At 40.4% G+C, this 26,255-nt stretch overlaps 2 protein-coding genes across 10 annotated transcripts in view; one reads left to right on the top strand and one right to left on the bottom strand.

Annotated features, from left to right (window-relative positions):
* Positions 1–18,224, bottom strand: part of RC3H1 (ring finger and CCCH-type domains 1) — a 71,703-nt gene extending 53,479 nt beyond the window's left edge. For all 6 annotated transcript variants that reach the window (XM_068690400.1, XM_068690404.1, XM_068690403.1 and 3 more), the window contains exon 1: positions 18,025–18,224. The gene's annotated coding sequence lies outside the window, so the exon portion shown is untranslated. The remainder of the gene's footprint in view (positions 1–18,024) is intronic.
* Positions 18,225–18,327: 103 nt separating this feature from the next.
* Positions 18,328–26,255, top strand: part of RABGAP1L (RAB GTPase activating protein 1 like) — a 255,581-nt gene continuing 247,653 nt past the window's right edge. The window contains exons 1-5 of one of the 4 annotated variants that reach the window (XM_068690408.1): positions 18,328–18,462; positions 18,862–18,968; positions 20,933–21,026; positions 22,631–22,691; positions 24,607–24,665. The gene's annotated coding sequence lies outside the window, so the exon portion shown is untranslated. Of the gene's footprint in view, positions 18,969–20,932; positions 21,027–22,630; positions 22,692–24,606; positions 24,666–26,255 lie in introns of all 4 variants that reach the window. The other 3 variants (XM_068690407.1, XM_068690406.1, XM_068690409.1) reach the window with 3 other exon arrangements.

Genomic DNA, 26,255 nt, shown 5'->3' on the forward strand with positions numbered 1-26,255 from the left:
GCACAGCGGCACGATGCTGTCTCGTGTTCTCCTGCCCCAGCCGTGTTCTGCCTCAGGGCCAGAGCCTCTCAGGCACAACCGGAAAGCTTCACCCCTCGAGATGAAAATGTTTTTAAAATCCACACTGCCTCATGCCAGTACCTGCTGGCACCAAGCTCCGCATGTAACGACACCCAGGCGGACTCCCTTCTGCTTTCGGTTAAAATTCAACTCCCTCCGAGTTCACTGCGCTCCCAGAGCCCCTGGGTACAAGCCCCAGGTATCAGCCGACTTCCTCCCAGCCGCGGTACTCGGACCTAGCTCCGAGCCCAGCAGTCCCTATCATGTGTCCCTTCGTCACAGCCGTTCTCCGCGGGGCAGGCCAGCCGCAGTCACGTTACGCTCAGGCAGATGACTCAGCACACCTCCAGGGCAGCCCCACTCCCTCTGCAGTTTCAGGACACCCATCTCTTAAAAGCGCTGCCTGCTGCCCTGGCTGTACAGGGCTCCTTACAGTAGTTCACTCAGCTTTTCTCACCCAAGCAGTATAAGCTTTTTTTGGACGTTTGAAGACCAAAATTCTGGGTAATGGTAATTTTTACCCACCTGCTTTTCACTTTGTCCTGAAGCTGTATTATTTTTACTTTGTATTACTCAGAAATAAACCCAGCAGAACTTCCTCCAACAGCGAGCACACAAGCAAGCCTACTTAGTGCAAAGCTTAATGTAAAAGCAGTTCCTCATTGCCAAAACAAACTGAGCCTTGCCAACCAACCTGCTCATGCAAATACAGCTCTTAGCTAATCTATAATGTAATCTACTAAGGAAAACACCAGTTCATTATTTTCAAGACTTTTACTCCTTGGTAGTACCATAAAGATTTCTGAGAAAGAGTAACCTAGCCAAAGATGGGATCCTCTCTCATATTGGACTGATGTGTTGAGACACGAATTACTTCAAAACCCCTCTGACACTTGAGATGAAAAACAACTCAACAGCCTAAACAAAGCGAGCAGGTAACAGTAAAACAATTCCCGGATAACAAGGACTACCTGATGCACACAGCACAGCCCTGCCCAACAACCAGACCCCTCTGCTACCACACAGACATGACCAATTTTCGCTGGTGCTTCACAAGCAATATTTAAGTAAATAAGCCTCCCAATCTACTGCACTCTATGTAGTGCAGATCATTTCTGCGTACACAAATAGCTTCTGTTTCCTGATGGGAAGCACAGCACACAATACTTAAAGTATCCAATTTTAACTTTTGGGAAAAACTGGCAAGCTAACCCATGTGAAACTCTGAGCAGCCAGAAGTAATCAGTTGTTTATAGGCCTAGCAAACACACTGTTCTCAAAAGGCATGCTGAAGCCACACACACACCCCCCCAAAGCCAACCTCCTAGTCTGCAGAACAGGACAAACACCAGCCAGCATTTTCCCTATCTAGTTCCACAGAAAAGTTTCTGGGGACAGGGGTAGAAAAAAGAAAGAAAGAGAAAAAGAAAAGGAAGAAAAAAAAGGAAAGAAAAGAGAAAAAGAAAAAGAAAGCTCATGCCTGACCAGACAAGAGTAGGCAGAAGAAAAAGCTTCTTACCTCCACCCGGGGAGCTCCATGAACACCACTACCACGACAAGCCCAGAATAGTATTTCTGATGGGTTGAGCTTTTCCCCCCCTCTCCTGTTTGCTCTCTGAAACTTTGCTGTGCACCCTGGGCTGGCGGCAAGTGCAGCGCTTCCTCATTCCTCCCCTGCCGCGCATGCCTGCTCCCCTGCAGCTGAGCACTCGCCCAGAAGACAGACCTCAGTAACAAAAGAAATTCCCACCCAACAGCAAATCCTGGAAGTCTGTGTGTAACATGTTCCCACCCTTTTTTCAAAGCCATGTAAAAACCATCAGGCTCTGGTGACCAGAAGACTCTTAAAAAAAAAAAAGAAAAATAAAAGTTACAAATGCCACCAAGCTTCTGCCCCAACCCCCTGAAGCTCAGGTAAATCAGGTTCAAGGTTTGCTTTGTCTTCCTCAGTAACGTATCTGAGCTATGAAAACAGAGGAAGAAATGGATCTACTGTCATGCAAGTCTCTTGTTTTGGCAATCTGTAAAGTTCCTTCGGAAAATGGGGCCAATTAAGGACAAAATGTTATAATCCTTCATTTGAAATTTCCTGGCTTGTAACACCACGAGGGGCAGGGAGGGAGTATCATAACTCTGCTCTAGTATCTCCCCAACAGAGGATCTAAAAGCAATTGAAAACAATTTGAGTTTCACAACATCCCGTAAGGCAAAAGCTGAAGTCTTCTACCAACCAGAAAACTTATGAACAAAGTTATTTACTCAGCATTTCGTGAGGGGGGAAAAACAAAACAAAAATAAAAGAATGAAGCTTAATGTGTCTTTTTCTCAACTTCTTAACTTTCCTTCAGTATTTGATCACTTACAGTATTGGGATCAAGAACAGGAAAAGGCAACACATGTGGAAAGGCAGCTGAGACCTCCCTGCTCACACTCCCTGACAGCACAGCCTGCGCTTGGCTGGGACAGTAAAAGTGTTCATGGAAGACAGACGTGACTAACTTCATCATTTCTGGTTGATATCAGACAGCCCTTACAGCTTGTTTAAAAGAAAGGGGAAGTGACCAACCCCTAATAACAAATGGTTTCATGGTCTATTACCTAGGAAAAATTTTCTACCAACGACCATAGGGACACCTAAACCCACAGCCGATTCAGGCTGGGGAGTGAGCAGCAGACAAGCAGGGCCAAAACACCGTATTTTCATTGCAGTTTAATCATCTGCATGGAAAATGCACAAACTCTTATAACAGCAGCACAATGAGTAAACCTGAATTAAAAATCAGGGACGAACCAAACAGATTAACTGCAGATTGAACCTGAAATATCCACTGTGCTTTTCAAAAGAGTGGCTTTGGTCCCACAGGTCGAACACTCAGGAGCTACCAGCCTTGCTCACAAGAAGTGATGGAAGCAAACCCCTCGCTTTCTCCTGGAAGCAGACGCCAATCGAAGGGCTGCTTTCTGAACACCTAAGAATTAGAACAGCTAATTTGAGAATGAGAGCTAATTATCAAGCAACTGATGTGCCCCCAGACAGCTACATGCTGACATGACTGAGTCTGAAATTGGGCAGCAGACCAGCCACACAAACACCTCACCTAACAAAGCAACCTAAGCAGCAGTGAACTTCAGAAAGAGAAAGCTACAGGAACTAGGCAGCCAACTAGAGATGGTGAACACTGCCGATGCACAGGCATCTGATGCGCTTGCTTCGGTGAAACATTTTTTCTATCCATCTTCTAGTGACGTGAAGTATCAAAAGCAGCATGCCAATAACGAGATGGGCATTTGCTAATGAGGCAATCTAGATTAAATATCAAAATCACAAAGGCCAGTATTGTTCTTTCCCATGCAGGAAAAAGCTATGGTTACCTGACTACTACTAGAGGTGTTCCAGAGCTGAGAAGTAAGTTCAGGAAAAGGGGAAAACCAAGACCTTATTGCCACTGCAAGGCCTTCATCATGTCTTAGACTTAGATAAGTAGACACGAATCATTTCGTGAAGACCCAGGATGATTCACTGACACAGAAGGCAAAAACAAACAAACAAACAAAAAACCAACAACAATCTAACAAAAAAAAAAAAAAAAAGTGTTGTTTGTCACCTACTCTCTGCTAAGATTTCTGTCCCAGCTTGATTCAGCAGCTGTAGTACTGCTTTGATGCCAGTAACTCTACAGCTACAATAATGCTACCACTGCAATAGGTAACAGTGAGATGAAGAAGGGTAGAACTAAAGTTTGCCTAGTGACATTTACCAAAAACTGTCCAAAAATAAAAAGCAGCCTTCCCCAGCCTCCAATAACACAATCTCTAATAATTGCCGCCACCACCTGCAAACTTTTACAAAAGCACATCAGCCACTCTTTCTGAAAAAAAAAATAAAAAATAAAAAAAAAAATCAGAAATTACCAAAGCTGGAATTCTGGGAGCTGTGTAGGTGTTTTTGTTAGTTTGTCTCAAAACAAAACAAACCTTACAAACAAATAAAACAAAATAAAATAAAAAAAAATAAAACATAAATAATACAGTTAAAACTTTAATGAACATATGTCTAGATTTACAGGCCTAGAGTTACAGGGCTAGAATCAGGTAATAAGTTTGAACTTCCCACTCAGCTCCATCCCCCTCTGTTCAATGGATCGCATTACATTATTGACTCTACCAAAGAGGTTTTGACTTAAAGTTACCTAGTAGATTGAAAACAAACCAAGCAACCAACAACAACAAAAACCCTCACATGTCCAACATTCCAGGTGACACAGAAAGGAAAGGCTGAAATATGCTGCAAGTGTAGAATTAAGTGAATAAACCTGGCTACTGCCAAGCAGAGGAAAGCTGCAGCATCAATTTCACTGAATCATTAAAAGAGTAAAATGCAAACATAAAAATTCCACTTTACATAGAACTTCACAGGGATTCAGGAAACAAGTATTCTACGTGTTCATTTGAAAATTTTGACTCAGGAGTTCCTCTTCCTTCTACTTGCTTTGACTAGGAGTTGGTTTTTCTTGTCACTGAGTAGATGCTGCCTCCATTTAAAGGCTTTATGTTAATAGCTGTTTACATAACAGTAGTCTCTAATAAAGCTTCAGTTACTCTATTTACCTTCAAATGCAGTTTATTTTGGAAGACTGCATTTAAACATCAAAAAGATCTTTTAATAAAAGCACAAAGTCATCAAAGAGCAGTAATGAATTTTTAAGCCACAGAAACCTACCAAAGCATTGCATGCCTGCCTGTTTCTTAATTCAGGAGTTCATTTTATTAAATGTACTGTAATCACAAGAAGGGATCTCCTATTTTATGTTGTATACAAAATAATCTGTAGACCACTGGGATATTATTTCAAAAGGCAATGGAGTGTCTAGGTTATCGGTACAGCATTCACGATAGCAGGCGTTCAGAACAACATTTTGCACCCCCAACCCCATTTTAATTCTACTCCGTTATGTTCTCCATTCTCAAATGTTTTGAGAAAGAATTATTAAACTACATCAGCTTCAAGAACTCAACTGCTCTTCTTTGGGAACCTATTCAGTCAACCACGTGATATCACTTCTACATTAGTACAAAATTGTATGATACCATCAGCTTTGCAGAAAAGGCACAGGTTTGAAAACATTTGTCAGAACACTGCTTTGCCTACCACCACACTGCAGCCACAGCCACTTTCAAGCAGCAGAGGTGAGGAGCTGCTATCAGAGGATAATCTAAATTTTCCCCATTCTTCTCCCAGCTCACAGTTTAAGACTCGCTGTGCTTGTCTCATCAAGAACTAAAACCAGTATTGTTAGAAGTTTTTTACTGGAAATACCTCTACCTACAAGCGGGACAATCTAAAGGTGGCTTAACACCACATCAACAGAAACCTACCTCACTAAGATACCAGACAGACCCACACTGCTCACCACATGCTAACATGGGCTAACCATTTTAACCTTGAAGACTGAAGCACCCAGACTTGTGTTTTAACTGCATGCCCAGTGAAGACAGTTAAACAAATGTATTAAACAAACATATTTGGGGTTTGCAGTGCAGGTTTGTGCGGGGCTTACACTGGTGCAAATCAGAACCATTTCTTGGAGAGGCAGCATGGCCTTGCACGTGCCAGCTCTAGATCAGACACATCTGTGTCATCTGTATCTGGGCCACAAACCGCCACAACCAAATTCTTCTCCTTCCCACGTTAGCTCTTTACAGGCTCCAGGAGCTGCTCCAGCTCTGTCAGCTGGTCAAGCAGTCCTGAGAACACTAGGGAAAGAGGGAGGAAGCACAGAAAGGGGAAACTGCAAGAGAGCCACTTATAGCATCAACACGTGCTCACCAGGTTTTTAGATGCAGTTCCACGAGCAGCTTCTTGTGCAACAACTAGAGCAACAGACTTTTAAAGTACATTTTCACTAACAGAATCCATCTCTGATGTAGCAGCTAAATTTTAACTACACATTCAAACCCTACTAAGCAACCCTACCAACGAGGATGACTACAATAACAGTCAGGCATGACAAGAGCAGGTGAAATGGAACATGCAACTCAAATGACCACAATCAATCGAATTGCTCCTTTATGCTAAGTGCGCCTACAAAGGCATCTATGCTTCAGAAGTAATGCTCCACATCTAGGTTTAATCAATGTTTCTCAACAGTGCAAATCATTCAAACACAGTCAAACCATCCTTTTGGCTCACCACGGGGAGCAAAGTGCTCTCTGAATATGAGCAAATGCTGTAGCAGCTTGTACCTCTTCAAGTTTTCCACTGCTCCTAGAACCAGAGTTGCAAATACAGAGGCCATCATGTAAATGCTACAGTAGCTAACAAAAATAGCTCAAGGGGCCTGAACTAAGCCACATATGCCCCTCTGGCAACCCCTGCAGCAGCCTCACTGATTATAATAGTGAGAATATTAAGACAAAGAACATAAGTTTCATGGATGACTATTCTGCTTGTCTCCATGACAGAGGCTGCAGCTGTGTTTTAATAACCAACCTAGTTAAAGCTCTGGAGTCATCCAAGGTTAAGAGGCAGATTGTTGCAGTAATGGCACCAAGCCTGGAGAGTTTCAGCTCTGTTGCAACTGTTGCACACAAAAAATGAAGCTACTCAAACATACTGTTCCAAGATTTTCTCCACACCTCTGAGCACAGTTTTGTTACAAAAAGTCAAACACAAAGCAACACAGACAAACCTGCTCAACACTTCTAAGTAGTTTTAAATTACCACTCACACATGGCTTAAAAGTCTTCGAATATCAGTACGAGAGGTCACACCACCTTTGCTGGAAAGCAGGTTAATTCAGGTACTTCTGACTCAGAATGTAATTGAGCCTCATTTGCTTTAAATGCTACTGTCATGGTGATTCAATTTGTAGAATTGCTAAAAAGAGCAGTCCCAGAGGCCAGAAATAGCCTGGGGCAAGCTGCTATGCCTGAATGGGATTTTTCAACCTAACCCTTCAATTTAAAAAAAAAAAAAAAAAAAAAAAAAGCACTGCATTGGTATTGTGGTATTAATCTCACCTTCCAGATTTATAAATAGCATCTTTTCTTTACAACTTCATAAGATCATTAAAAAACAATACTCATGTGGTTTTAGTGAATGGAAACTAAGGGCTTAAGTCTCAAGGTTTCCATTAACCACCCACTCTTAACCAATAACAGACATTTCAGCGCTTAACCACAAAAAAGAATACTACATGGTTTTTGATATATACTTTTTTAAACACACCTAACAATGCAAGACAGTTCTGTAAAAAGGAAAAAAGGAAAGCCTTGAACCGCCCATTGATCCTCATATCAGTAATGGATGAGAATTATAATTATCTTTGGCAGAAGCCTGACTTCAAATAGGAAAAAGGACTATCGGATAATCTCTTAATAGGGGATTTTGAATTATAAAATCCTTTTAAAAGTTTCAAGTTACATAACTTAAACATGATCGAAGCAAAAGGGTAAAATACAATCCCAGGAAGTTACCTGTTAAAATCCACTACCAACTTGCTGAATTTTGTTACTTGAGCCTTGTAATAGGAGTTCTATTACAGAAATGTACTTCTTTCAGAACAGAGCGCTCTTATTTGCTGCTGACTTAGCAGAGCGCTGTTTATACAGTTTATACAGTTAAGTATTACAAGATTTACTCATCTCCAAAACCGTATTACCACCATGTTTTAGCAGTATCAGCAACTGGAACCAAGTAAAATAAAAATACAGACGATACTTCACCTCACGTGTCCTGTTGCCACAATTTTATCAGTATAAAGCACAGAACTCCTCACAGCATGCTAACTAGTCTATGTTTTTAAAAGCAAAGGGTAAACTTCTGCTAAAGAACCTCATTCATTAAGGAAAGGACTAGAAGGCACCCAGAAAGAAAACTGGAGTAGCTCCTCAGTGAAACGTCTTTGTACTTCACTTGGGTGTTCTGACCCCTGCTAAGGATTTTCTTATGGAAGCAGCCCCAGCCCAGCAGGAGCTGGTACCAGACACACCACCACAGGCTGCAGTGAGACTACACGCGTTTGGGCCCTCGCACGCCCTCTGACTGCAGCATTACCTGTTCCAGTACTTTGAGAGAGAATCTGGTAATAAATATTGCAGTTACTGTACACATTGACCACACTGAAAGCTACTTGGGTTTTTGAAGTTTCCTTCTCTTAGAGTCTTAAAATGGAGCGCATGCGTTTAGCTGCCAATCACACTTCCTTTGCTGCAAACCAAGACAGAGTAAGCGCTAAGTAAGCCTCACACTGACAGTATTTGCATGAGTAGATCATTTAAACCCTCTGTCCTGTGTTGTGTAAGGCCCCAGTTAGACAGCAGGTATCTAAATATATTGTAAGGCAGAAGAAGGGAAAAACAGACATCGAAACCATCTTACCACCCGTGTCGTCAACGTCTCTCTATACCAATGCCTCCTTAGTGGCTTGGGAATAAAAGCTACAACTGTAAGCTAAAACCAAAAAACAAACAATCCAAAGGAAAATTCTCAAAATCCATAAAACAAAACTACTGTGAAGCCCTTGCAGTTGGTCTGGGAATTATTTTCTTTGATATACAAAGCCTAACAGGAACAAAGCATTTAAATTTATTTATTAGCATACTGCAGTCATTGGATTTTCACAGGCTTACTGTCAATTTTCATTCTGTAGTGACAGCTCATATATCAGCCCATCGCAGCAACATGACTGATTTTATTCCCACTTCTCAAAAGCTACACTAATTCATTAATGCAATTTCAGGACTTATCAGCTGGGCTTGGAGGAAAGGATTGCTGTCACTCACTTCCCCTTCCTTAAGGCTCCCCATTGCTGTCACATGAACTGGTCTGAGGGTTTCTTCTTCCCCTCTCCTGGGAAAGGGCAGTGGGACAAGACAACTACCATTTTTATTTCGCAGGTGAATGCATACATTACTCAAAGGCAAACACAATGGTATGTATTTTTTTTCTTCAGATTTTACATAAGAGAAACTATGCATGTGATCATTTTAATGCCTAGTGAGTAATACCAACACCACACCCCGCTCTCATCGTGCAGTGCCTAACGCGATAGCCACGCCATTACGTCCTCAAATACCAACGCGTGCAATTTACTTTACCATTTACTCCTGTGGGTGCCTTCTTCCACGTATGTCCTGAAATCATCTAAATCATACCCAAGCTTCAGCTTGACAGTGATCAAGTTATTCTATTCTGAACTGGTCTAGCAAAGCTAAAAACCCACATAAAAATGGCTGTGATCATGTAATTCCTCCTTAGAAACACACCCAGAGACATCCCCGCCCAGTCGTTGTGTGCAATTTTGTTAGAAACATTTGACCAAGAAGTTCCACTGAGAAAGGAGTGACTGAAATGCTAACTACAGATTTCTGCTTGCTAAAGCTGTGGAAATCCTCGCTCAGGCTTTGAAAACAGGGCGGGGGAATACTTAGTTTCTGTTAGTTGCAATGCAGAGACATTGATGCTTAATGTAGAATAATCCAACTGGTTTGTTTCTGACACACCTGGTACAGAAAAAAAAAGCTAAAAAAAAAAAACACTTAAGGTAGCTTGCCCCTTTTAATGCCATTTGAATAGTCCTGTTTTTATTCATTCCTTTTTGCAAATGCTATAGAACTGAGACAGAACATCACACATTAAGGAGACGTGAAAGTGTTGCCAAGCATTCCCCCACCCCTCTGGAACGTACTCTGCAAAAATTACAGCGCTTCGAAAGAGAATAAGTCTCAACAGCTCTGGTAATAGGAAAAAGAGGATACATCTCGTACAAGTATAACCTATGGAATGTGTTTTCATTTGTGGCCACAAAGCTGCCAAGCTTCAACTACGAGAGCTCTCTTATTCTAACCCAGTCAGACTTTATCAGCAGCTCCGAAACAACAAAGCCAAAACAAAAATGCCATTCTCCAAATTCACTCAGGCAACCAAAGGTGACTTACTGCAAGTCCTTAACTTGAGAAGTACCAACTGAACCACGCCTTTTTGCTTTCTGGTCAAGTGCTTCAGAGAGCATTCATTGTCCACAGCACCATTCTTCTGCACTACGGCACAATTATCAACGTGAGATAAGTTATTCATCTCTTTGCAGCTCCTCGACACAAACACATCCTTAAACCTGACAAACGGAATAGATGATTCAGAAGAGAAAAACAGAGGAAAACATGTAGTAAGCTGTCTTCAAGTCAGGAAAAGGCTCTTTGCAAAGTATAACACAATAGCTAAGCAGCATACAAAAGGTATTGTAGAAGCCATGCCTTCAGACAGCAGTCACGTGAACACAAATACAAGAAACTAACAACGCGCACAAGCATTAGCAACATCAGAAGACATCCCTGATGGCTCACACTTTTCTGTAGAGTCCAACAACTGCTTGCTACAAAGCAGTCATTTAAAATAGTCTGGATTATTCCAACCGAAATTTAAATTTAAAGGATTAATAGCCTGGACTTTTCCAACCAAAGAAAGTTTAAAAAAGGAATTCTCACTTTCCTGATAACATTTTCCTTCCACTTGTTGCATACATCACCTACAAAGAAGTCACAGTATCCAGGCTTCCATCTTTAAGGCCTGAGAGGTTACACAAGGAAGATTAAAATTAAAAAAATAAATCACCATTTTAACTAAACTGCAAGGTTTTTGCAGCACTACTAAGATCTCTCCTTTAATTAATTCTACAGGAGGCCTTTTCACGCAATTAAACAGGAGAATGACTCATAAACAGGAAGGACAGCCTGAATTGCAGCCTCTGGTTTAACTTACCAATCCATTTCAACAAGCCAGTTTAACCTAACTTATTTTTATCTTCCAAATTTACAGCAACAGCCAAAGTAGTCACGAGGGAGTGTGCCACGAACAATGCTTCCAAACTTCTCATCAGTTCCAGAGGAAGCAGTGACATTTTGAGAGTTGACAGCAAAGTCCAAGAACAAAGAGTCCCACGGCCGCTTCATTACCCAAGCAGCCCATCCTGGATTGTCAAAGCAACAAAATTAATAAGCAATACGCCATCTCTGTTACCTTATCTAGATGAATTGAATAGTGGCTCAAATCAGAACAAAGCTTTTAAAAAAAAACAAACCAACCAACCCAACAGAACACTTAGAAGAAAAGTAGCTAATACCACAGAAAGATCATTAAAGACATCAACGCATTGAGAAGAAAATAACCCACAACAACCAGAGCATTTTAGCACACAAGCAAAGACCCTTATAATAAAGTCACTTGAAGTCTGAAAAGACACATGGGAAAGTGATATTTTCTTTCATTTGTTCTTTATCATTTTTGCTGTTGTCCTGATCTATTCTTGAGACAAAATCCACGTTCCCTTTACAGAGCAAGTAAAGCTAAGAATTCGTGTTCTTTTGGAACTGCTGAATAAAAGCTGCTGAGTACAAGCTGGTCATTTTCTAGCTTTCAAAAAATATAAATATTTTTGAATGTTAACATCTACCCACACAATAGTTATTAATATTGAAACTGTCATTGTTCACCTATGTTGTTGTAAGGAACAACTATTTATCACGATCTTTTGAATTTGATTGTTTCTGTTGTTTACAACACAGTACTTTGTCAATTTGGTATGTTACTTGCGAACACTTGAGTTCGCCAGACAAGTCTTAAAAAGAAAAAAAATAAATCACTCAACTGCCATGTAAACAACTTTTTAGTTGCTCTAGGAGAGCTCAAAAAATGCCTACCTCTTCAAGCCCTAAGTCAGCTAAAACGCACACCACAAGTACTGTGCAGGTGTTCCACGTAAGGAGGGGGAGGCTGAGACTTGCTTCCCAGCACGTTACACATTGCTCTTTCTTCTATACCTCTTCTGTGAAGCAGGACAACATTTTGCTCTTTCGTAGTAGTTCCGCAAAACACCCAGAACACCTGACTGTGGCACAAAATTCAGGCTTGATTTTGTACAACAGGCTGAAATACAAACCATCTCAAACAGAGATGATTGCTTCACTGGACTCATGAGCACAAACAGATATTTTCAAAATTTCATTAACATGATGTTCACTTGTAAAGAGAGGGCTTCTACTGAGCCTCTCAGAGAACAGCCTACACCCTGAAACATGAGATTTACTCATCATTAGGTCTGATCATAACTGCCAGAATTAGGAATGGTCATAAAATAATGTTTACACAGCATGTCACAAGTTCAGAGTGCCATGTAAGCTAATCAAACTTGCTATTTCTTTTAAATTGGCTGATAATTTCCAAGGTCTTTCCTTTGTTTTTTTTTTTTGTTTGTTTGTTTGTTTTTTCTTCTTTAGATACAAACCACTTTAGCCTTGCTGTGCTGTGATTACCAGATGCAACAGATACAAACACTGAAGGAACTCAGCACTTTCATTTGTTTGTACAGTTCCAAATGTCAAATAGTACCCGAAGAACTTCCATTCCAAACTGATAACAAAAGGAAGGGGAAAAAAAAGAACAAGCAAAAAACACGTGACTCACAAGACAAGCAGGAGCCAGTAGTTAAAAGTTGTATTTAATTCTCATTTTTGCAGGAAAGCAGGCATTTATATTACACAATCATTGTAGTAAAACATGGAAGAGTTACTGATTCACATACAACTGCTACAAACAACTGAAGAGGATTAAGTCAGTATGAATAACGTTTACTCTAAAAACAAAGCACAGAGAATGTAAAATGCTACTGAACAGTGGGAGTGTTCCAAAGAAGCTGGTTTACTAATAAGTGGGTAATTAAAACCACCCCCCTCAGCATGAATTTCAATTCATTCTCATTGCAATACCTCCCCTGAACCTGACTCCTTTTGCCTCAAAAGACAGCTCTTAAATTTGAGTTGGAGACCAACACTGCCTGCAACAATTTATCAAAAATAATTAGCTTGCAGGTCCCTGAAGACCTTCAGTGCATACTAAACACACAGGATTCCTGCTTCTCTACCAGAAGTTTCCTTTCAAAACAGAAGGGAAGTTAGAAGTTTTAATTGAAAAACCTTCCAGCTTGTTCACCATTTTAACTGAAGTAATTGCTATAAATGACTTGAAGAGGAAATTCTGAGAAGGCCTTTAGAACCAGGCTAACAGCACTATTGTTCCATCAGCTGATCAACCAGAAGTTTGTAACGAACAACAAATTTTAAAACAACCAGACCTCAACCTTCAAAGCTTGTCCTGACAGGGTTTGGTAAACAGGGAAGCATTCTGAAAAACGATACTTGGAATGCCTGGATCATATGTTAAACCTAACTGCCTGCTTTTAAACAGTAGTTAAAAAGCATGATTTTACAAACACATACTTAAACAGAATAGTGAAGGGATGAGAGTAACCAGGCTTTGTTAAAACAATAAACAAACCAAAAGGAATCAGGAACCTCCCAGAGCAGCATGGATTTCAGTTACTACAGCTATTCCACATGCTTTGTTTCTTCAGCAGGCTTGCAGCTGAAGTGCAATCATAGCACAGAAGTCCCAGATTAACACAACGTGCACCCCATTGTAGTTCTAAACATTTGTGTAATTGACGAATGGTGCTTTCTGAGAAGAATTACAAAAAAAAAAAAAAAAAACAAAAAAAAAACAACACTGATTTTGCAAGATTTTTTTTCGCAAGGAATCAGTGGTGGGATGGCTCTGTATAGCAAGAATGTTGTCACTTATGGCTATTTTAGTGACATAGAGGTTGGGATGAATAATTGTCAATAAACCCTGCAGCTTCTGGAATGCTGAATTCAACTCGCCTTACCACTGTATTACCCATCACTGAAGCAAACACCCTTTACTGCACTGTCTCAAAATACAGAGCAACCAGAGTGCCACTATTTGTGTGAAGCAAAGGAAAGATTGATTCCTTTCCTTCTGCTACACTTGCAATACTCCTCAGTTTAACTGGGTATCTTCCATTTCTTACATTGCAAAACAGGAAAAAAATATATTTTTTTAATTGTCAAAACAATCCTCTTCCCTTAACTCCTGTCATCTTCCTCCCAACCACCTCTCAGGTGAAGATTTTTTCTACGTTCCCATTAATTCCTCTTTTTTAATCATATAGGTAACATTGTACAAAATAGTGTAGGTAAAGGCACACAATCAAGTGACACAGATTTTTTGTTTTTCTACATGTAGCCTTTATGCTTCCTAAGATCCTGTTTTCTTTTTTCAAGAAGAGTATGCCGAGTAATAGCTTCCATGTAGAAACCTGCAAAGGATGTCTAGTCCTTTATCTGTGTGAATTCAAGTCTTTAGATTTTTCAAATGTCAATGGTTGGTGCTCAAGAAGTGCTGCTAACCAGATGAGGTGACATTTCTCATCTAAATAAGGCATCAGTCTCTAGCTCACAACAAGTTAAAGCTTGGGCCAGAGCCAAGAGCTACCTTCTCAATGGTAACCTGCTCTTGTTATTCTGCCAGCCTTACTGCAAATTATTCCAAGTCTGCCTGCGTAACATTTCTGTAACATGTTGCTGATGTACATAACAAGCCATTTGCACCTGCCAGAAGTTGTGCCAGACCACACATACACACCTTCTTTCAAACTACGTTAAAGAGGAACCCCCTGGGAAAAATAAATAAATAAATCTTGCACAAAACATTTATCTAACAATTCCAGCACAGAGCACTGTACTACTGGTATTGCTCCTGGACACACAAACTTCCAGCAAAAGATTTAGGAATCTTGATATTTCAATCACAAAAGCTAGTTCCCCCTTTACCTGGTACCACACAACGAGTTGTTATCATGCAGTAACAGGAAAGTTATTTCCAAAAACACTCTAACCAGACAGCCGTTTTATGTCAGAAGGACTATTTTAACAACCTAGTAGGGCTTCACCTTCTTCCCAGTTACGTATTTCCACAAATAAAAAAAAAGCATTAGAAATCAGTTAGGTCTTTGAAATCTAATACCATTGCAGCTTTTACCGTACCGGTAATGAAGAAAATGAAACCGATGCAAGATAATGTCATCAGAAGTACTTCTTGAGAAAAACAAGTGACCGAAGTAAGTGATGGGAACTGCACCCAATATCTACGTACAGAGAGGAAAGTAACAAGAGTAAATATTTGTGGTTTTCCTTCTCAGTTATGGTGAGTCTGTAAGACTTCAGATTGCTTTACTGTAATATAGCCTACACTGAAGTAACCTTGAAGGTCACACCAATTTCAGCTGGTGCTGAATGTTTATATAATAACCTTTCAAAACAGAAACACATTATATATTTATTCTGTATGATAATAGCTGCATATTCATTACCAAGTGCAGTCCAAGGCATTAACTTCAAAGTACAAATTCTCCCGTGGCTTATCTCTCATGTACTTTGAGCCAGATTTCTTTTTTGGCCTAGCAGACAGTATTACTTGGTATGCTCCAGCAGTCAACTATTCTCCAACTTACTGGGGAGCAAAACCCGCAAAACCACACAGTTTTATCTGTCAGATGATTCAGTGAATCTACTGGGGAAAAGAATTTTACATGATGCATGGACTTTGCAAATTCTACAAAGGATTGTCTGCTTAAAAGGTATTGTACAGCTGCAGCAGTCTGCTGCATAGCTATTTTGAGACACTGGGGATGCATGTTTGAGTCTAAATGCAGATGAACACTTTCCTTTTCGTGCAGTTTTACACTTCATGTTATTTGAAAGCAACAACTCCACAAGTTCTTCCACAGCGATGAAATATTTTTTCCAGGTATCCAGCGTGTAAACTATATGATTTCTCAGCTGGAGTAAAAAAGGTAATTATCTTTCATATTATTAAATAGTACAAAACAGGAAAGGTCAATTTCCTGTTTTTAAGTATCATAAAGACACCCCTTTACCACAGTGGTTAGTTAGGAGATACAGACACTAGATGATGGTGAAGTCGGATATCACACTTCACCATCATCAGAGGTGATCACTATCATCACCTGCAAGACCTCTGAATTAAATGTAAATAATTTAGGTCAATATTTTTAATATACTTGCTCATTGAATCTTAGCATCTGCAGTGCTTAATTGAACAAGATAGACAAAGGTTTCCACCCAGATTGCTGGTCAATCACTGGCAGAGGTTTCTAAAAACAATCCTGTTCATTTCTGTCATCTGCTTTAACATGACCAAGTAGTATTATATAGCAATATGTGTCCTAAGATGCTCTTATATTAAATCTTGACATATCACTGAATGCAATTGCTGGATTCATACATTCACCTGTTCATTGGAACATTAGATATTAGAATTCTTAACAGCATACAATAATATTACAAGTCTCCAGAATATTTTTGTTTTAAACTAAAATAATTTGGATGCAACACTGACAAAACCCAGAAAACATACAAACAACTTCCCACCCATCTCCATTAACATTAATGCTGCACAAAAGTGACAGATGAGCATGGCACTCAAGATTCTGGTTGTCAAAACAGAGTATGTTGACAGCACCTGCATTTCCAAACCTTCCTCAACCCAACCCATCAAGCTGTCTGCTTTGACAGAACCTTTTCTAGGACAGGAAGGTAAAGCTATAAGCAGCTGCAGAGAAAAAGAAACGTGCCTTACTGATAAAGTCTGTCTCTATTTATGTTAGTGGAAACCATAAATTCATATCCACATTAGGTATTAACAGATGAAAGAAAGCCATGGTCTATGGGTCTACTGGTGAAGCTTAGAAACTGCCAGTGATGCACACACTTTTCCTAAGAACACCAGGCTACTTGTACAACCAGGAAGGCTCCTATTAGCTTCATGGACTCCAAATAGAGATATAGAAAATTGAGATATTTACAGTTGATAGAGCACCAACCCTGGTACCCTCGTAAAACTAAAGGGGTAAAAAAAATAAAAATAAGTTTTGGAACACACATTTCCGTCTTGTAGTATCCGAGAGTTGCCTAACAATTCTGTGGAGCTATACAACGTGAGTAGAGCATAAACACAGAACTTAACAGTGGCATTTCTCTTACAAGCAGGATCATTAAAAGATAGCACTGCTGAAACAGTTACAGTGATTAAAGCAGCTCCGCTACAGCCGAGGTTGCCTTGTCCCTTTTGATTATTTGAATAATTTTTTACTTGGCCATTTTCAGTATAATAAAAACCACAGTGAAAACAGTACCTACTATGTGGGGAGGGAGGGGCAGAAGATTTTTCAGTCATATTTGACCAAAAATTAAAAATAAGAGAGCTATTCTTAGGTAAAAGACATACATCCGTGTGGAGAAAATTAAATATTCCCACTTCTGAGGAAAAAATAAGCACATCGGTTTGCTCTTCATAAAATGGCACAGACTCCACAATGGCTCTTGAGGACAAAAACCGACACCAGGGCATTCCCAACCACCAAAACACATTAAATTGCGGCTGTGCCAATGCCGCACTCCCGGCACGAAACCTTACCCATCCTCGCCCTGTCATCCGACAGCTAAAATAACGCCAAAAACTAGTGAAAGCGAGCGGAGTTTCTGTTGTGTTCTGTCACGGCCGGGGCCACCTCGCTCTTCCCTGAGGCGCCACAGACAAAAGGGCGACAACCGGCGGGGGGAGGGCGGCGCGGAGAAGGGGGCTCCGGCCTTCCCTCTGCTGCTGCTGCGCCTGGTGCTGGTTGAACCGTGCGGGGATTTGCTTTTCTCCTCTTTCCAGGCACACACGGCCCCTGGAAAAACAGCAGCAGGCGCAGGCCGCGCACAAAAGCCGCCTGTCGCTCCCCCGCCGTAGCCTGAGGCAATGCTGCTTCGCCCCCACCCGGCCGGGCCCAACCGCCGGGCCCTCCCCGCCCCCCTTTGCCTCCGCCGGCCTCAGCAGCTCCCTCCCCGGGGCGCTCAGAAATCGAGCCCGGCAGAAGCCCGAGGCCTACCGAGCCGAGCATCAGCAGCAGGGACCCCAGCGCCAAGCACAGCGCCCGCCCCTCCGCCTCGACCCCTCTCTGGGACGGGGGCGCAGCCCTCTCGCCCTCACCCCATTGTTCCCCGCACCCCCGGCTCCGTTGCCCTCAGGGGAAGCAGCGCACTCACCACACGGGCCGGGCTCCCCCCGCAGCGGCCACCGGCCCCCTCAGCTGCGGCACACGGGGGTGGCCGCAGCGCCCTGCGCCTCCAGCACCCACTGGCTCCGGGGCGCCGCCACCGCCTCCCGTCGCCCCGCCGCCACCGCCGCTGCAGCAGCGGCCATCTTGTGCGTCGGCTGCCTCCCCGCTCCGCTCCGCTCCGCCTCGCCTGCCTGCCCGCACCGCCTCGCCGCTGCCGCCCGCCCCTTCCTGCGCCCGGCCCCCCCCCGGCAGGTGGGGAGGAACCGGCAGAAAGAGCCGAGTCACGGGCTGGAGCCCAGGGACAGCCCTGCGGGGCGAGGGGCCGGCGCTGCCGGGCGGGGGTGCTGTCACCCACCGCGGGGCGGGCATCGCGAGTTCCTGTCAGGAGCAGCAGGCGCTCCCCTCTCCCCTTCGTGCCCTTTGGGTTGTTGTAGCTTTTTTTTTCCTTCGTTCCTCCACCTTGTTTCCTCCTTCCTAGCGTTCACCGCGGCTGCAGCGAGGTTGTGGGGACGCGGTTGTAGCTCTCGGTTACGTTACGTGTGTCCCGAGGAGCCGGGTGCGGGCCCGCAGCCCCCCGCAGCCTCCCCCAGCCCGCCATTTTACCTCAGCGCCCGCAGCCGAGGGAGCCCTGCCTCAGCGGGGCGCGCTGCTCTGCACTGCTCTGCCCCCCGGGACTGCCTCACGCCACCAAACCTTAGAGTTTGGGGTTGGTTTCTTACTTTAAAGGGTGGTGTGTGTGCGTGTGCATGTGTGTGTGTGGGGAAATAAATGCTGCTCTCCATCCTGCGTGTCCGTGCAGTTCAGAGGTTTCTTTACTCACCAGGCCCCCTGGAAGACACAGAGCTTGGCTTGCTGCTGAAGAAGGTCCTTCCTTAGCTTGCTTTGTTGTAGGATACATTTGACTCATCATCATCCTCAACAAATATAAAGGTAAGAGGTGATGGGGACCCAGCAAGCCCTACTGCATCACATACTATCTGGAACTATGTTTCTGCATTTCGTCTACTTAAGAAGTTTTGAAATGAAGTTTTGAAGGATTTTTCCATATATTCATGACAACTTGCTGCACTAAGTTAGCACATACTGATTGCTATTGAGTTCTCAAAGCATTTTGAAACTGACATCAGGATATTTCAAGGTAGTATCAATTTGATTCACATTTTAAGAAAACATGAACTGATATATAAGATGCTAAGGAATTTTGCCAACAAAATGACAAAACAAAATTTTGTTTTGATAAAAAAAAAAAAAAAACGAGGTTCAATTGTCCCATCCTGTTCCCCAGATATGTTATTATGTCTGTGCCTAGCAGGAGGCCTAAGTGTCTGTAGTGGGCTCTCTGGCACCAGCACCCAGGTGAAGTAACATCAGTCAGAGGCAAAGCTTGGCACATGATTTGTTTTGTATGGCTTCTCTTGCACCTTGTTACTTAAGAAAATTCAGTGCTATAAAAAACACTAATAGCTAACTCTACGCTTGCCCTTTCTATAAGGTGTTACGTAATCGCATCCTGATTTTTTTTCCCCTCTCATTCCCCTTTTATAAAAGGCTTTGATGTGCTAACCCAAAGTGAAGGCCTGTGCAGGATACTGTGTGTGGAATCACTGCATTTCTAAAGGCTTTACCCTACTGTAGGGAGCATGCGCTGCATTATCAGTTCAACATCCCAGCTGCAGAGGACTGCATGACCTTGAGACACCATTGAAACGATGCAATGTCAGGTCGGAAATAACCAGGCCCAGAGCCAGCATCTTGAGACAGCAACCTGCAAAAGGAAGCTGGATCATGACATGCAGACACAAACCCGGAAACAATTAGCAGAGCTAGATTCCTAGACAAAGAGTAAAATTTACATGGTAGAATTTAATATTCAGCTCACATTTCTGGCTTTTGTATTGATTGCAGACTGCTGTGATTTTCACATTAATTTTACAAGAACTGTGGTGATGGTAGCTAAACATGAATTCTGTCACTTTTAAAAAATAAATTGTCTATGACAGACTTTCACCAACACAGTTAAGCTTAATGTTTTTCAAGGATCGATGCTTGAATAAAATAATATTAAGAACAACTTTAGTTTCTGTAAACAAGGTTTTCTTGCCATAGTCGCAGGCATTTGAGGTTTTATGAACAGAGAAGTTTAAGATCTTTCCAAAGACCACCTTTAAATTAGCCAGACTCAATTCTAAATGAAATTGCAACCTAGGTTCTAAGTTGTGTGTTCTAAATTACCCATTAGCGATGTTCCTTGGCCTGTTTTCCTCTGTTGGCTAGAGAATTGAGACAGCTTTGTGAATTGGACCCTTCCCTCAGCAATAATGAGTTAGTGTGAATTACAAAAAGAAGTGCAACTTTGACAGTTTAACATGGAAGCATGAATCTTAAGCGTTATGGCTGTTCTCTTGTTATATCAAAGAGCTTAACAAATGACTTAAACAAATATAAAGGGATGTTTGCAAGCATCAGAATCTTTAGTACCATTGTTACAAAATTAAATATCTTTATAAATGATTTAATCAAGAGTACCAAAGTTTACCAGATTCAGAAGCTGGAGATGACCACAGGTTAGTATGTTATTACATTTTTACCATTATGTTGGCATACAAATACTTCCTACAATGCCCAAATGAAACATTGAGATCACTTACTCCTAATGACCATATAAATTATGTAAGAGTCTTTCATATAACCAATTGGCAAATCGCAGCATGGTTTATTAAAAAAAAATCAGAATCATCATATTCATATCTAATTAGTCCTTGTGAATGAATCAAGAAGTGATATCACTGCATATTGTCCTAGATCATTTTAAATATCTGCTTCATCCTTTTACTCTAATTTAAAACTTTACATAACACAGAAAACTTTGAACCAGCATTTGTCATCTTTTGCAGGCTGCTTTCCTAAATGTTACACTAGAAATGTGAACCTTACTGAAGTTATTAGTATCCTGTTCAGACACAGAAGCCAGCACAAGGAACTAAAATGGTAGGTGTTCACTGCAACCTTTGTTTAAAGTTACAGAAACTATAAATGGTCAAGGCCTCGGGACATCCTTTTACTTCCTAGTGTATATCAAGTGGCTGTACACTGCACATCATATCATCCTGGTGTTTTCTTCAGTCGAGTTTTTAATACTCCAGTCAGGAGACCTTACCACTTCTATAGTCAGTTCCTATATATGGTTCCTATTTATTGAAAGGTTTTCATTTTCAGGTAGCTTATGTTTGCCCTAGCATTTAATTCTATGACCACTTAGTATATTCTATCCAGTATTTACTTGCTAACAGCAATTTTCGGTATTACAGCACAGTTTACCACAGTACTGCATTGTTTAGAGAAGTGTGATCTGGAATGACCTATGTGCCTTATTAAGGAACATTGCAAAGATGCATGCATACTCTAAATTTCAAAACCCATTTTAGACCTTCATCTGATTAACACTTTTCTAGCTGATTATTCTTAATTCTGAGTTTAAAACATTCAGAAATTTGTAGATGAGCTTGTTCCCTCTTTTTTTTTTTTTCAAGAACTGATCTCATTAAATAGCTAGATTATTTTAATGTCTACCCTCTGCAGTAATCCCGCATTTCTTCCTTCATGATACACTGCTTTCACATATGAAACACAAAACATCTGCTTTTAGGATTACTGTTTTCATATCTCATTGCAGCTTGTTATTAATTCTGCTGTCATTTATCTCTAATTATTCAAATTGTTCTTTATTGTCCTGAAAAATCCACAGGAATTAGTTTAGATTCTAGAACAGCATGTGTCAATTTTCCATGACATTTTTTTTCCTCACCAAAGAGGTGCTAATGTAGGCACAATTCTAGGATGTTATATTTGTGGACAACCTAGTAACCTTCAGATTATACATTCGAAATGTATCCCTCCATTAGCCTGTATTACTGAAAGGAAAAAGGTAAAATATCAGCGCAGCTGTCAGGTGGTAACATTTTGATTATTCAATTTTTGTATTACTGTTTCCATATAAACTTCAATGCAGTAATACAATAGCTGTCTTCGTAAAAAGAAAGACTTTTAATGCGTTGGCAGTGTTTCAGTTTGCTATTTCAGTTATCTACATGACCACTAAAGCTGATAATAATGGAAAATTTCTCATTTTGAAACCTGTGATATCAAAATGAAAGGCAAGATTTAAATATTTTCCCAAATGGCTGCAATCATTAAAAAACGTCATTGCTGTAGAAATAAAAAAAAAAAACACACATCCAAAATTATTGCATTTGTGATGTAAAACAAAATAAAAAAGAAAATCTTTAGCACTTTTTAGCTCAGTATCTAAACCATAACATATGAAGTTTAGATTTCATTTATACAACAGAAGCCTTAATGATGTAATGGGATGTGAAAGGCACAACTGTAAGATTAAAAGTAATTCCATGAATGTACTTTTACTTTCAATCATTCAATTTACACAAGCAAGATAATAGTATGTAACTCACCAACTGTTATCAGATTTCTTTAAAAATTTGTAAAACTTAGTAACTACAAAGTAACTACAGTTACTTGATAGTATGCAGAATAGATTTGCAGAGTATCAATGCAGTTCACGTTTGCATTTTCAGACTACTAGGAATGAAAAAATAACATTTCCAGTATGAAAGAAAAGAAGGAACAATGAGGAAGGTAAGAAAATTCCCTCTGATTTCACATTAGAGGTTCCACTTAACTGTACCATCTCATTAGCCTCCCTGTCCCACTGACAGGGATCACTTCATAGTGAGTGGCACAGATGCTCATGGTACTCCTTTTTGCTTACGTGCCATTGCCTTGTTTGTTTTGATCCCACAGCTTCGAGTGTCATTCAGCAACGTTTCTTTCTAGGCATAACGGAAAAAAAAAACACCTTGAAGCATTATGAAATATAAGAAGTAACAACATGACAAGAACACAGATCCACTCTGAGGCTGAGGGGATATCAGAGATTTAATGTTCACTGGGCAGAGAAAGTCAAAGGCACTACAATGTATTTGTTGTTCTGGTGCCCTCTGCTGAAATAACCATCTGTTTGGCTTCTGAATCCCCCAGGGAGAGCCAGGAGTCCTGTGTGCCAAGTGCCATATGCTGCCACCTCTTTATCTTGCATTTTAGTTCCTTGATTTAGTTCCTTTTCTCTCTGTCTCAACAAAAAACAGAAGCACAAGCCTTTCCTTCCCTTCCTCCACAGTACTTCTATTGAGATTTATCTTTTCTTCCTTCATAAAGTTGTTGCATTGTAGCTTGCAATAGCCTTTCGCTGGGTTTAGGAAAACAACATGAGTTGTGATGATGAAAATTAAGAAAATAACATTTTATAAGAATTCCATCTCGTGTATAAAACCAAGAACCACCTAAAGTAGCCACATTATTTTTGTTCCTTTCTGGCAGCTTCCTCATGTTCTGTAAAACTGGGGGGAAAATGAAAGACGAGTAGGATGATACAGTCAGCACGGTTTTTCTACAGCAAGTCAATGTGTTTGTTTAGCTGCATGTAAAACCACAGCCTTACTCTCACTTTGAAGGGGAAGCTATAGAGGTTAAGCAACTGCTCAGGTTCACATCACAAGCAGTGGCAAGATGTGGAATAAAACCCAGATCTCACGGTCTGGTCTCCTGTTCCAACCACTAGACCTCACTACATCCTCCACACCTATGCAAATTACAGTAATTGCATTATGACTAAACTGCTGTCTGAGTAATTTTTCCAATCAAATTTCCAAGTTAGAGTACAAGTAAAAAGTTGGACTGTCTTAATTCTCCATGGTTGCATGACATTTCTGCAGTAAAATAAAACATGCTGCCTATTCCAGGAGTTATCCTTGCTTTGTGTCCTATGTAAAGACTGAAGTTTTGTACTGGTTTGCTTTAAGAACATCTGATAGAGGATTTCCCCAGTGCATCTTCCAGCAAACATGACTATCAGTTGTTGTAGGAAAATAAAAGTAAATGAGGAAACAAGCTTTAGTTAATTTTAACACATGAATTAATACATAAGTTTGGGTTATTATTATCATTTAACTACTGTGGATATCTAGTAGCTTCTACTTTTTCAGATCTCAATTCTAGCACTTTTTAAAAAGTATGTTTTTTCAGGTAATTGCAGGGGGAAATAATATATCATCCCTCACTGTTTCTTGAAAAGAGTCCTATAAATTTAGTAAGATACAGCTGCACGACATGCTTGATAAACAGCTTACAAAAATATTTTTTTCAGAAGGAACATGTCAATTTTTTTAGGTAGGCTGAGATTGTTTTTGTGAGATTGTAGCTGTATGGTTATTTCCATAATTCTTTTACCAGATTCTACATATGGCATTCTACTTTCACAAGCAAATGCTATCACACACAAAACCCTACCTCTTTGCTACAAATTTCCTCCCCTGCTTTTAAATTTATTTTCAATAGAATATTTTTATTTTATTCTTTCTCTCATTACTGGTAAAACACTGTTACATAACATCCTAGGAGTTCAATTTGAGCAGGAAACACACAAGCATGATTTGTTTTTATTGTTAGTAATCTGATGTGTCTAGTGATGCTTTCTACTCTTCTTTAATTCCAGCAGGTGAAGGAGGAGACATTTACAGAAGAAGAAAAAAGAAATTTCACCAAAGCAAATCCGTGAGTTAATTGAACAATAGTAACTAAATAGTGGAATTAGCTCACATCACTAGACAGGAAGAAATAGTAATTGTGGTTTGGCTAGTAAACTACTGATATAATTGCTACAAAACAAAAAAACAAAACAAAACAAAAAAAACCCACAACCAAATAAGAAAAAAAAAACACAAACAAACACAAAATAACAACAGTGCAAGAATCGGAAAATACTCTGCAAATGTGATTATAGATGTGGCTTGTATATACATTTTTAAGACATTCAAATAATTTTAGTATGAGTGACTTCAGTTTATTGGAGATAAATGAAAACTAATTTCATATTCATTGAGGTACCTAGAAGGCTACAATATGGGTAAAAGTTTTAGCATGTTAACAAAGCCAAAGTATTTTGAGAAGCGTTCTTTCTGGCCTGTTAGGTATGTTTCTCATTCTCATACATAAGGCCGCAGTATCTCAAGTCTAGTTATCTCCAGTACTTCTGGTGTTCCAGTGGGTCTGCTTGGAAATTAGGAGTAAGAAAGAAAGAGAGACTCGTCTTGCTGTCGTTGCAGTTTTTATAACTTGGCTGTAGTTGAACTTCATTTCAGCAGTTTGATATGGAAATGTTGTTTATGCTGCAGTTTATCACTGTTTCGCCTAAGCGGCAGCTTTTCTTATCAGCATTTCCATTAGCACATAATGCTTTGCAATAAAAAAAAAAGGAGTGTCCTCTTTTTCATACACAAGAAGAGCCCCTTTCCTTAGATTTTCTTCCACAGGAAATGCACATGCGTATATATGCTTATTTGTATATTAAAGAGACAAGATAAAACTGTTTCTACTCCACATAGGTGAGTCAAACATTGAAAAGCAGATGAGAGTGTACATAGACCTATTCACTGATTTATCAGATCTAATAGCCACAACCCACAAGTGTCAGGAGGCAATTAACTTGCTTTGTATTGTACTTTTCAAGCTCACAAATCTAAAGGAGAATCACTGGAATGCAACATAAAAATTTTTAAAATCTGACCCTCCATCTACCTTTACATTTACCTGCTAAAAGAAAAAAGAAACAACAAACCCAAACAAACAACAACAAAACCAGAAACCATTGAGAAATAAACTGTAATTTTAAACAATATTATTAGCAAATACTGAGCTGCAGCGTAGCATGGTAAATTATTGCTTCTCAAGTTTTTGGAAGCCTTGTCACAGGAATCTGCTACTTCCTGAGACTATAAGTGCTGGGTTGCTCTGCATTTTTCATTTTTCCTCTGCAACCTGAAGGAAATATGGACTCTGTTAATCTTGTATCCTATAGCCATTGCCACTCAGCTGTCTGTTCAGGGATTAGATCTTGTTAACAACCAACTGATAGATATTTTCCTCAGAAAACAGTTAAACGTACTCCAATTTTCCTATTCTTCTGAATTTTTCATATGAAGGGATTGCTTTGGAGGTCAGGGATTCTCATACTAGATACATACGCTGATGAGCAGAGACACACTGACAATACAGAAGCTTTTTTGCCCCATGTCATTTTGTACCCTGTTAAGACTGACATTTTGTCTTAGTCCTTACACCTTTGTAGGGCATCACTAATGGAAC

This window comes from Anas acuta, chromosome 8 (assembly GCF_963932015.1).
Source record: "Anas acuta chromosome 8, bAnaAcu1.1, whole genome shotgun sequence".
In the NCBI taxonomy this organism is placed as follows: domain Eukaryota; kingdom Metazoa; phylum Chordata; class Aves; order Anseriformes; family Anatidae; genus Anas; species Anas acuta.